The 8832-nt window shown below is 56.9% G+C and overlaps 1 long non-coding RNA gene across 1 annotated transcript; it reads left to right on the forward strand.

Moving 5' to 3' along the window:
• Positions 1 to 624: 624 nt before the first annotated feature.
• Positions 625 to 2271, forward strand: LOC139249377 (uncharacterized). The gene is made up of 2 exons (XR_011591158.1): positions 625 to 802; positions 1993 to 2271. It is a non-coding gene; the product is annotated as an uncharacterized lncRNA (long non-coding RNA).
• Positions 2272 to 8832: the final 6561 nt, after the last annotated feature.

Below are 8832 nucleotides of genomic sequence, written 5' to 3' on the forward strand. Positions count from 1 at the left end.
TGAGGGAGTGTCGGAGGGCAGTACTGAGGGAGTGTCGGAGGGGCGGTACTGAGGGAGTGTCGGAGGGGCAGTACTGAGGGAGGAGGTGTTACACCGAGGCCCTGTGTGCCCCTCGGGTGGATGTAACAGATCCCCAGGCCACGGGTGGAAGAGCGGGGAGTAGGCCCCGGTTCCTGGGACCAGGCAACAGGTGTCGGGCAGTTTGTGGGAGCTTGCTGTGCGCACGTGACTTCGGTTAGCACTGCACCGCAGTGAGCGCACTTTGGCAGGCTCTGATTGGCTGTGAGGGCCCGAGGTGGGGACAGGCGCTGTGTAAATGCAGCTTTCTGCTCCCTGTCGGCAGGCTGAGGGAGTGCAGGCGGAGCTGGGCCCGGGCAGGTCACGTCACTGGAGCACGTGACCCAGCGCAGGGCCCCGCCCCGTGTCCCGACCGCATTGCGTCACTGGCACCACGTGATTCAGCTCATGGACCTACCCCGTCACGTGTCCCGCATTGCGTCAGCAGCACCACGTGTTCCGGCTGCAGTGTGTTAGCGGTACCACGTGACCACGCGCATCACGTTGCTCCGCAGTGCGTCGCTTGCAGCACGTGATCCCGCGGAGGGCCCCGCCCCGTCACGTGTCCCTGCCCCTATATGAGCGGCCGGCGACGACGCTTCCTGCTTCCTGTTTCCGGTGCCCTTGCTCCATAATGGCCGCCGCGCTGACCCGCATCGTCCGCCTGACCGCCCCGCTCCGGCCCGCGCTCGGCCGCCGTCCGTTCGTCAGCTTCAAACCCCCCAAAGAGGAGCTGGGGCCCGGCGTGAGTGTCCGGGGGGGGGGGGCCCGGGGGAGGGGGCCCGGGGGGAGGGCCCAGGGGGGAGGGGGCCCCAGGGTGTAACCTGTACCGGGGGGAGGGCCCCAGGGTGTAACCTGTACCGGGGGGAGGGCCCCAGGGTGTAACCTGTACCGGGGGGAGGGCCCCAGGGTGTAACCTGTACTGGGGGGAGGGCCCGGGGGGAGGGCCCCAGGGTGTAACCTGTACCGGGTGGGGAGGGCTCCAGGGTGTAACCTGTACTGGGGGGAGGGCCCGGGGGGAGGGCCCCAGGGTGTAACCTGTACTGGGGGGAGGGCCCGGGGGGAGGGCCCCAGGGTGTAACCTGTACTGGGGGGAGGGCCCGGGGGGAGGGCCCCAGGGTGTAACCTGTACTGGGGGGAGGGCCCGGGGGGAGGGCCCCAGGGTGTAACCTGTACTGGGGGGAGGGCCCGGGGGGAGGGCCCCAGGGTGTAACCTGTACTGGGGGGAGGGCCCGGGGAGGGGAGAGAGCGGGGCCTGGGGGGGGAGGTTAGGTGGGGTATAACCTGTACCTGTGCTGGGGGAGAGGGGGTTAGGGTGTAACCTGTACCAGGTGGGGGGGAATGATCAGGCAGGGCCTGCAGTGAGAGGAGGATGAGGTGTATAAAATTGAGGAGCCTGGATAGGAAGGCCCTGTTTCCCTTGGCAGAGGGGTCAACAACCAGGGGACACAGATTGGGGGGAGGTTTAGAGGGGATGAGGGCAATTCCTTCACCCAGAGGGTGGTGAGGGTCTGGGGCGGAACTCACGGCCTGAAAGGGGGGTAGAGGCAGAAACCCTCACCACATTTAAACAGTGCCCCTGAAGTGCTGTAACCTACAGGGCTACGGACCCAGAGCGGGAAAGTGGGATTAGGCTGGGTAGCTCTTGGTCGGCCGGCACGGACACAATGGGCTGAAATGGCCTCCTCCTGTGCTGTAAATTCCTGATCGTCTCACTTCTCCCCACTCTTTCCCCACAGCCCTGTGAATGTCTCCCTTTCCGGCGTTTATTTATCTGCTGCTCTGTTGAAAGTGACTGTTGAACCTGCTTGCACTGTCCTTTCAGGCAGCCTGTTGGAGTGTGTGGCCTGGGAGAAGGGGCACAAGCAGGTGTTGTGCCTGCTCTGGGCATGGCTCTGACCCACACACTAATCTCTCTCTCTCTCTCTGCCACAGGCCATGCTGATTGGATTCAGCACACTGTCGGTCACCATCCTGGCACCAGCAGCCTGGTTCCTTGCTCACATCGAGAGCTTCAAGCAGCGGGAATGAAGATGTGCAGCCTGCGAGCGGTGCCCGAGACCAAGTGTTCGACACATCTCAACACTCCATCCTTGCTCTGCCCACCAACATTCCACACCCCGATCGCTGACGGGGCCAGTCTTTAAAGCAATGTTAAACAACTTCTGTGTGTTGGAGCTGCTGTCAGTTACAATAAATCTTTAATTGTCTGAAGGTTGACTGCAGTTTGTATGTTTCTGGAGTGGTTGGGGGGGCCATGAGGACCAGCACTCCACAGCCCATGTACACACTCGCCTCAGACTCTATCCACCCTTGGGTGCTCTCCCGCGGCCCACGAGCACGCTCCCCTATCATGGACTCATTCAGTGTCAAGTACAACCAGAGATTTTTAATGAATAATTGGGGATGTGCAAAGCAGAGCAGTGTCTCATTCTCTGAATTGCATTCAGTCTTTGCTCCATCCCCAGGGTAATGACCCTGATGTATATCGCGACGCTTCACCTTTTGTTGCCAAGGAAATTTGGACAGTGATGGAAAACATCCCCTCTTCATCCCTCCCTGTTTTCTCTTTTCTCCCCCCCCCCGGGCCTTTCCTGGGGATATTCAACGGCCACAGTTCTGCACTAGGAGTGTCTGCTTGGATTATGTGCTCAAATCTCTGAACCAACGACCTCTTGATTCAGAGACGAGTGTGCTCCTGACTCAGGCTTAAAGGGTGAAATCTGTGCCGAGGGTTTGGGGGCTGAAGACTATGTTTTTCCCTTGTTGAGCTGGTGAGTTAATATTCATCCGAGACTGGGTGTCGGACCAGCCATCTGACAGTGCAGAGACAGAGGTTCAGCTTGGGCCGGAGCAGACTCCATATCTTAGACTGTCCACTTCCACCTCTGCAGCATTACTCCTCTCTGCCTCAGCTCCTCCGCTGCTCAAATCCTCGGCTGTAACCTCCTCACCATCCACACGCACCTTCTCCAACACTCCAATCCTCCATTCTGCATAATCTCCAATTGGCGCAAAGCTTAGCTGCCTGGACCCTGTCCCACTTTACCACTGCTTGTCCTTGCTGGCCTACACTAGCTCCCAATCCCTCAGGATTAACATCTTCTTGCTGGTCTTTAAACCCCTCTCTGGTCTTGTCGTGCCCAATCTCCACAATCTTACCCTGTTTCTCTATCTCTAGATCCAGCCATGTTCCCATCTCCTCTCCTTGCCTCATCCCTGGCAGTCATTTGAATCCAAATCTCTGCACCTCCCTTGCGGAGTTTCTCCATTACCCCACCCCTCTCCTTCAAGAGCATTCTCCAAAATACATCTCTTCGGTCAGGTTTTTGGTCAACTGTTGATCTCTCCCTGGCTCCTCGTCCCTGTGTTTAAGGTGATGAACTGGGAATGGAGGTGGCCACTGTGTTGTGGGGTCAGAGGTGAAGACACCCCATGGGAAAAGCAGGGACGCAGCCAGCCACCTTCCAAAACCCCCGCCTCTCTCCGCTCGGGCCCAAGACTGGACTGGAAGAATCAGTGGACACCAGACCCTCAACACCAGGAACTGGATGACTCCGATGGAGGGGGTGGGAGGAAGCGGAAGTGGTGGTGTTACCTCTAGTAATCCAGAGGTCTAGACTCGTGATCTGGAGATGTAAGTTCCAATCCCACCCTGAAAGCTGGGGAATTTAAATTCAGTTAATTAAATAAATCTGTAATAAAAAGCTAGCATCAGTAATGGTGATATAGAAAATAGGTGCAGGAGTAGGCCATTTGGCCCTTTGAGCCTGCACCACCATTCAATAAGATCATGGCTGATCCTTCAATGGGCGAGGAGGATGGGAGAAAGATTTGGAGGTTACAATGGGCGAAGAGGATGGGGGAAGAGTTAGGAGCGTTACAGTGGGTGGGGAGGATGGGGGAAGCGTTAGGAGCGTTATAATGGGCGAGGAGGTTGGGAGAAAGATTTGGGAGGGTTACAATAGGGAGTTGGGGGGGAAGAAGGGGTCACGTTAAGCGGCTTTTTCATCATCCTCCTCGAACTCACCCTCCTCTGCCGTGGCATCCTGGACCTACTGCTTCTCGGAGACCAGGTCAGACCATGGAACTACCAGATTGTCATAAAAATCCATCTGGTCCACTGATGTCCTTTTAGAGCAAGCGCTCTACTCGGGAACTCCTTCACATTATCTTGGACAGGTTAGATGCAGGAAAAATGTTCACAAATTTGGGGAAGTCCAGAACCAGGGGTCACAGTCTAAGGATAAGGGGGAAGCCATTTAGAACCAAGATGAGGAGAAACTTCACTCAGAGAGTTGTGAATCTGTGGAATTCCCTGCCGCAGAGAGTTGTTGATGCCAGTTAGTTAGATACATGCAAAAGGGAGTTAAAGGAATCAAGGGATATAGAGAGAAAGCAGGAGAGGGGTACTGAGGTGAATGATAAGCCATGATCTTATTGAATGATGGGGCAGGCTCGAAGGGCGAATGGCCTGCTCCTGCACCTGCACCTATTTTCTATGTTTCTATGTTTCATGGCAAATGAGCCCAAGGTGAGCAGAGGAAACATTTCAAGGACACCCTCAAAGCCTCCCTGATAAAGTGCGGCATCCCCACCGACACCTGGGAGTCCCTGGCCAAAGACCAGTCCGCCCTAAGTGGAGGAAGTGCATCCGGGAGGGCGCTGAGCACCTCAAGTCTCGTCGCCGAGACCGTGCAGAAACCAAGCGCAGGCAGTGGAAGGAGCGTGCGACAAACCAGTCCCACCCTCCCCTTCCCTCAACCACTGTCTGTCCCACCTGTGACAGGGACTGTGGCTCTCGTATTGGGCTGTTCAGCCACCTAACGACTCATTCTAAGAGTGGAAGCAAGTCTTCCTCGATTCCGAGGGACTGCCTATGATGATGAGGAAGGGAAATCTGCCTCCCTTGCCCAGTCTGGCCGATATGTGACTCCAGACCACGGCAATGTGACATGGCCCAGCGAGGCAGTCGGTACCAAGCCGCTGCGACACAGTCAGCACTGTGGGAGTTATTGGCACCACCCGGAATGCCGCGGTTCGAGAGGGCGGCTCGCCATCATGTCCGGGGCGATTAGGGAATGGGCAATAAATGCCGGCCTCACCAGCGATGCCCACTCCCCAGGAACGCGGGGGAGAAGGGGAGAGACTCCTGGGAACCGGCCAAGCTCCCCGTGGCTGGGATTGGGAACCTGGCGATGCCCCTCATGGCCGGGATTGGGAACCCAACGATGTTCCCCATGGCCGGGATTGGGAACCCAGCGATGTTCCCCATGGCCGGGATTGGGAACCCAGTGATGTTCCCCAATGCCAGGATTGGGAACCCGGTGATGTTCCCCATGGCCGGGGTTGGGAACCCAATGATGTTCCCCATGGCCGGGATTGGGAACCCAGCGATGTTCCCCAATGTCAGGATTGGGAACCCGGTGATGTTCCCCATGGCCGGGATTGGGAACCCGGTGATGTTCCCCATGGCCGGGATTGGGAGCCCGGTGATGTTCCCCATGGCCGGGATTGGGAACCCAGCGATGTTCCCCATGGCCGGGATTGGGAGCCCGGTGATGTTCCCCATGGCCGGGATTGGGAACCCAGCGATGTTCCCCATGGCCGGGATTGGGAGCCCGGTGATGTTCCCCATGGCCGGGATTGGGAACCGGGCGATGTTCCCCATGGCCAACTGCCCCCCATGGCCGGGATTGGGAACCCGATGATGTTCCCCATGGCCGGGATTGGGAACCGGGCGATGTTCCCCATGGCCAACTGCCCCCCATGGCCGGGATTGGGAACCCGGTGATGTTCCCCATGGCCGGAATTGGGAAGCCGGCGATGTTCCCCATGGCCAGGATTGGGAACCCAGCGATGCCCCACATGGCCGACTGCACCACATGGCTGGGATTGGGAACCCAGCGATGTTCCCCATGGTCAGGATTAGGAACCCAGCGATGTTCCCCATGGCCGGGATTATGAACCTGGCGATGCCCCCCATGGTCGGGATTATGAACCTGGCGATGCCCCATGGTCAGGATTAGGAACCCAGCGATGCCCCCCACGGCCGACTGCACCACATGGCTGGGATTGGGAACCCAGCGATGTTCCCCATGGCCGGGATTAGGAACCCGGCGATGTTCCCCATGGCCGGGATTGGGAACCCAGTGATGCACTCCCCCCCCCATGGCCGGGATTGTGAATCCAGCGATGTTCCCCATGGTCGGGATTAGGAACCCGGCGATGTGCACCATGGCCGGGATTGGGAACCCAGTGATGCCCCCCATGGTCGGGATTAGGAACCCGGCGATGTGCACCATGGTCGGGATTATGAACCTGGCGATGCCCCCCATGGCCAGGATTGGGAACCCAGCGATGCCCCCCATGACCAACTGCCCCCCATGGCTGGGATTGGGAATCCGGCGATGCCCCTCATGGCCAGGATTGGGAACCCAGCGATGTTCCCCATGGCCGACTGCCCCCCATGGCCGACAATGGGAACCCAGCGATGTTACATAAGAACATAAGAATTAGGAACAGGAGTCGGCCATCTAGCCCCTCGAGCCTGCTCCGCCATTCAACGACATCATGGCTGATCTGGCCGTGGACTCAGCTCCACTTACCCGCCCGCTCCCCGTAACCCTTAATTCCCTTATTGGTTAAAAATCTATCTCTCTGTGACTTGAATACATTCAATGAGCTATCCTCAACTGCTTCCTTAGGCAGAGAATTCCACAGATTCACAACCCTCTGGGAGAAGAAATTCCTTCTCAACTCGGTTTTAAATTGGCTCCCCCGTATTTTGAGTCTGTGCCCCCTAGTTCTAGTCTCCCCGACCAGTGGAAACAACCTCTCCGCCTCTATCTTGTCTATCCCTTTCATTATTTTAAATGTTTCTATAAGATCACCCCTCATCCTTCTGAACTCCAACGAGTAAAGACCCAGTCTACTCAATCTATCATCATAAGGTAACCCCGTCATCTCCGGAATCAGCCGAGTGAATCGTCTCTGTACCCGCTCCAAAGCCAGTATATCCTTCCTTAAGTAAGGTGACCAAAACTGCACGCAGTACTCCAGGTGCGGCCTCACCAATACCCTGTACAGTTGCAGCAGGACCTCCCTGCTTTTGTACTCCATCCCTCTCGCAATGAAGGCCAACATTCCATTCGCCTTCCTGATTACCTGCTGCACCTGCAAACTAACTTTTTGGGATTTTTAATGTTTTATGTTTTCGCAGGTAAACTCAAAAGAGTTTCAAGGACCCCCAGATCGGGGGGGGGCACGGTTTAATGTTTTTTGTTTGCTCCCAAAAGAGTTTCATGCACAAGGACCCCCAGGTCCCTCTGCACCGCAGCATGTTGTAATTTCTCCCCATTCAAATAATATTCCCTTCTACTGTTTTTTTTCCCAAGGTGGATGACCTCACACTTTCCGACATTGTATTCCATCTGCCAAACCTTAGCCCATTCGCTTAACCTATCCAAATCTCTTTGCAGCCTCTCTGTGTCCTCTACACAACCTGCTTTCCCACTAATCTTTGTGTCATCTGCAAATTTTGTTACACTACACTCTGTCCCCTCTTCCAGGTCAGCTATGTATATTGTAAACAGTTGTGGTCCCAGCACCGATCCCTGTGGCACACCACTAACCACCGATTTCCAACCCGAAAAGGACCCATTTATCCCGACTCTCTGCTTTCTGTTAGCCAGCCTATTCTCAATCCATGCTAATACATTTCCCCTGACTCCGCGTACCTCTATCTTCTGCAGTAACCTTTTGTGTGGCACCTTATCGAATGCCTTTTGGAAATCTAAATACACCACATCCATCGCTACACCTCTATCCACCATGCTCGTTATATCCTCAAAGAATCCCAGTAAATTAGTTAAACATGATTTCCGTTTCATGAATCCATGCTGCGTCTGCTTGATTGCACTATTCCTATCTAGATGTTCCCCATGGCCGACTGCTCCCATGGCCGGGATTGGGAACCCACCGATGTTCCCCATGGCTGGGATTGGGAACACGGCGATGTTCCCATGGTCGGGATTGGGAACCTGGCGGTGCCCCCCATGGTCGGGATTGGGAACCCGGCGATGTTCCCATGGTCGGGATTGGGAACACGGCGATGTTCCCATGGTCGGGATTGGGAACACGGCGATGTTCCCATGGTCGGGATTGGGAACCCGGCGATGTTCCCATGGTCGGGATTGGGAACACGGCGATGTTCCCCATGACTTGGATTGGGAACCCGGCGATGTTCCCCATGGCTGGGATTGGGAACACGGCGGTGCCCCCCATGGTCGGGATTGGGAACCTGGCGACATTCCCCATGACTGGGATTGGGAACACGGCGGTGCCCCCCATGGTCGGGATTGGGAACCCGGCGATGTTCCCATGGTCGGGATTGGGAACCCGGCGATGCCCCCCATGGTCGGGATTGGGAACCCGGCGATGTTCCCATGGCCGGGATTGGGAACCCGGCGATGTTCCCATGGTCGGGATTGGGAACACGGCGATGCCCCCCATGGCTGGGATTGGGAACCCGGCGATGTTCCCCATGACTTGGACTGGGAACCCGGCGATGTTCCCATGGCTGGGATTGGGAACCCGGCGATGTCCCCATGGCTGGGATTGGGAACACGGCGGTGCCCCCCATGGTCGGGATTGGGAACCCGGCGATGTTCCCATGGCTGGGATTGGGAACCCGGCGATGTCCCCATGGCTGGGATTGGGAACACGGCGATGTTCCCATGGCTGGGATTGGGAACACGGCGATGTTCCCCATGA

This window comes from Pristiophorus japonicus, unplaced genomic scaffold (genome assembly GCF_044704955.1).
Source record: "Pristiophorus japonicus isolate sPriJap1 unplaced genomic scaffold, sPriJap1.hap1 HAP1_SCAFFOLD_3080, whole genome shotgun sequence".
NCBI lineage: Eukaryota > Metazoa > Chordata > Chondrichthyes > Pristiophoridae > Pristiophorus > Pristiophorus japonicus.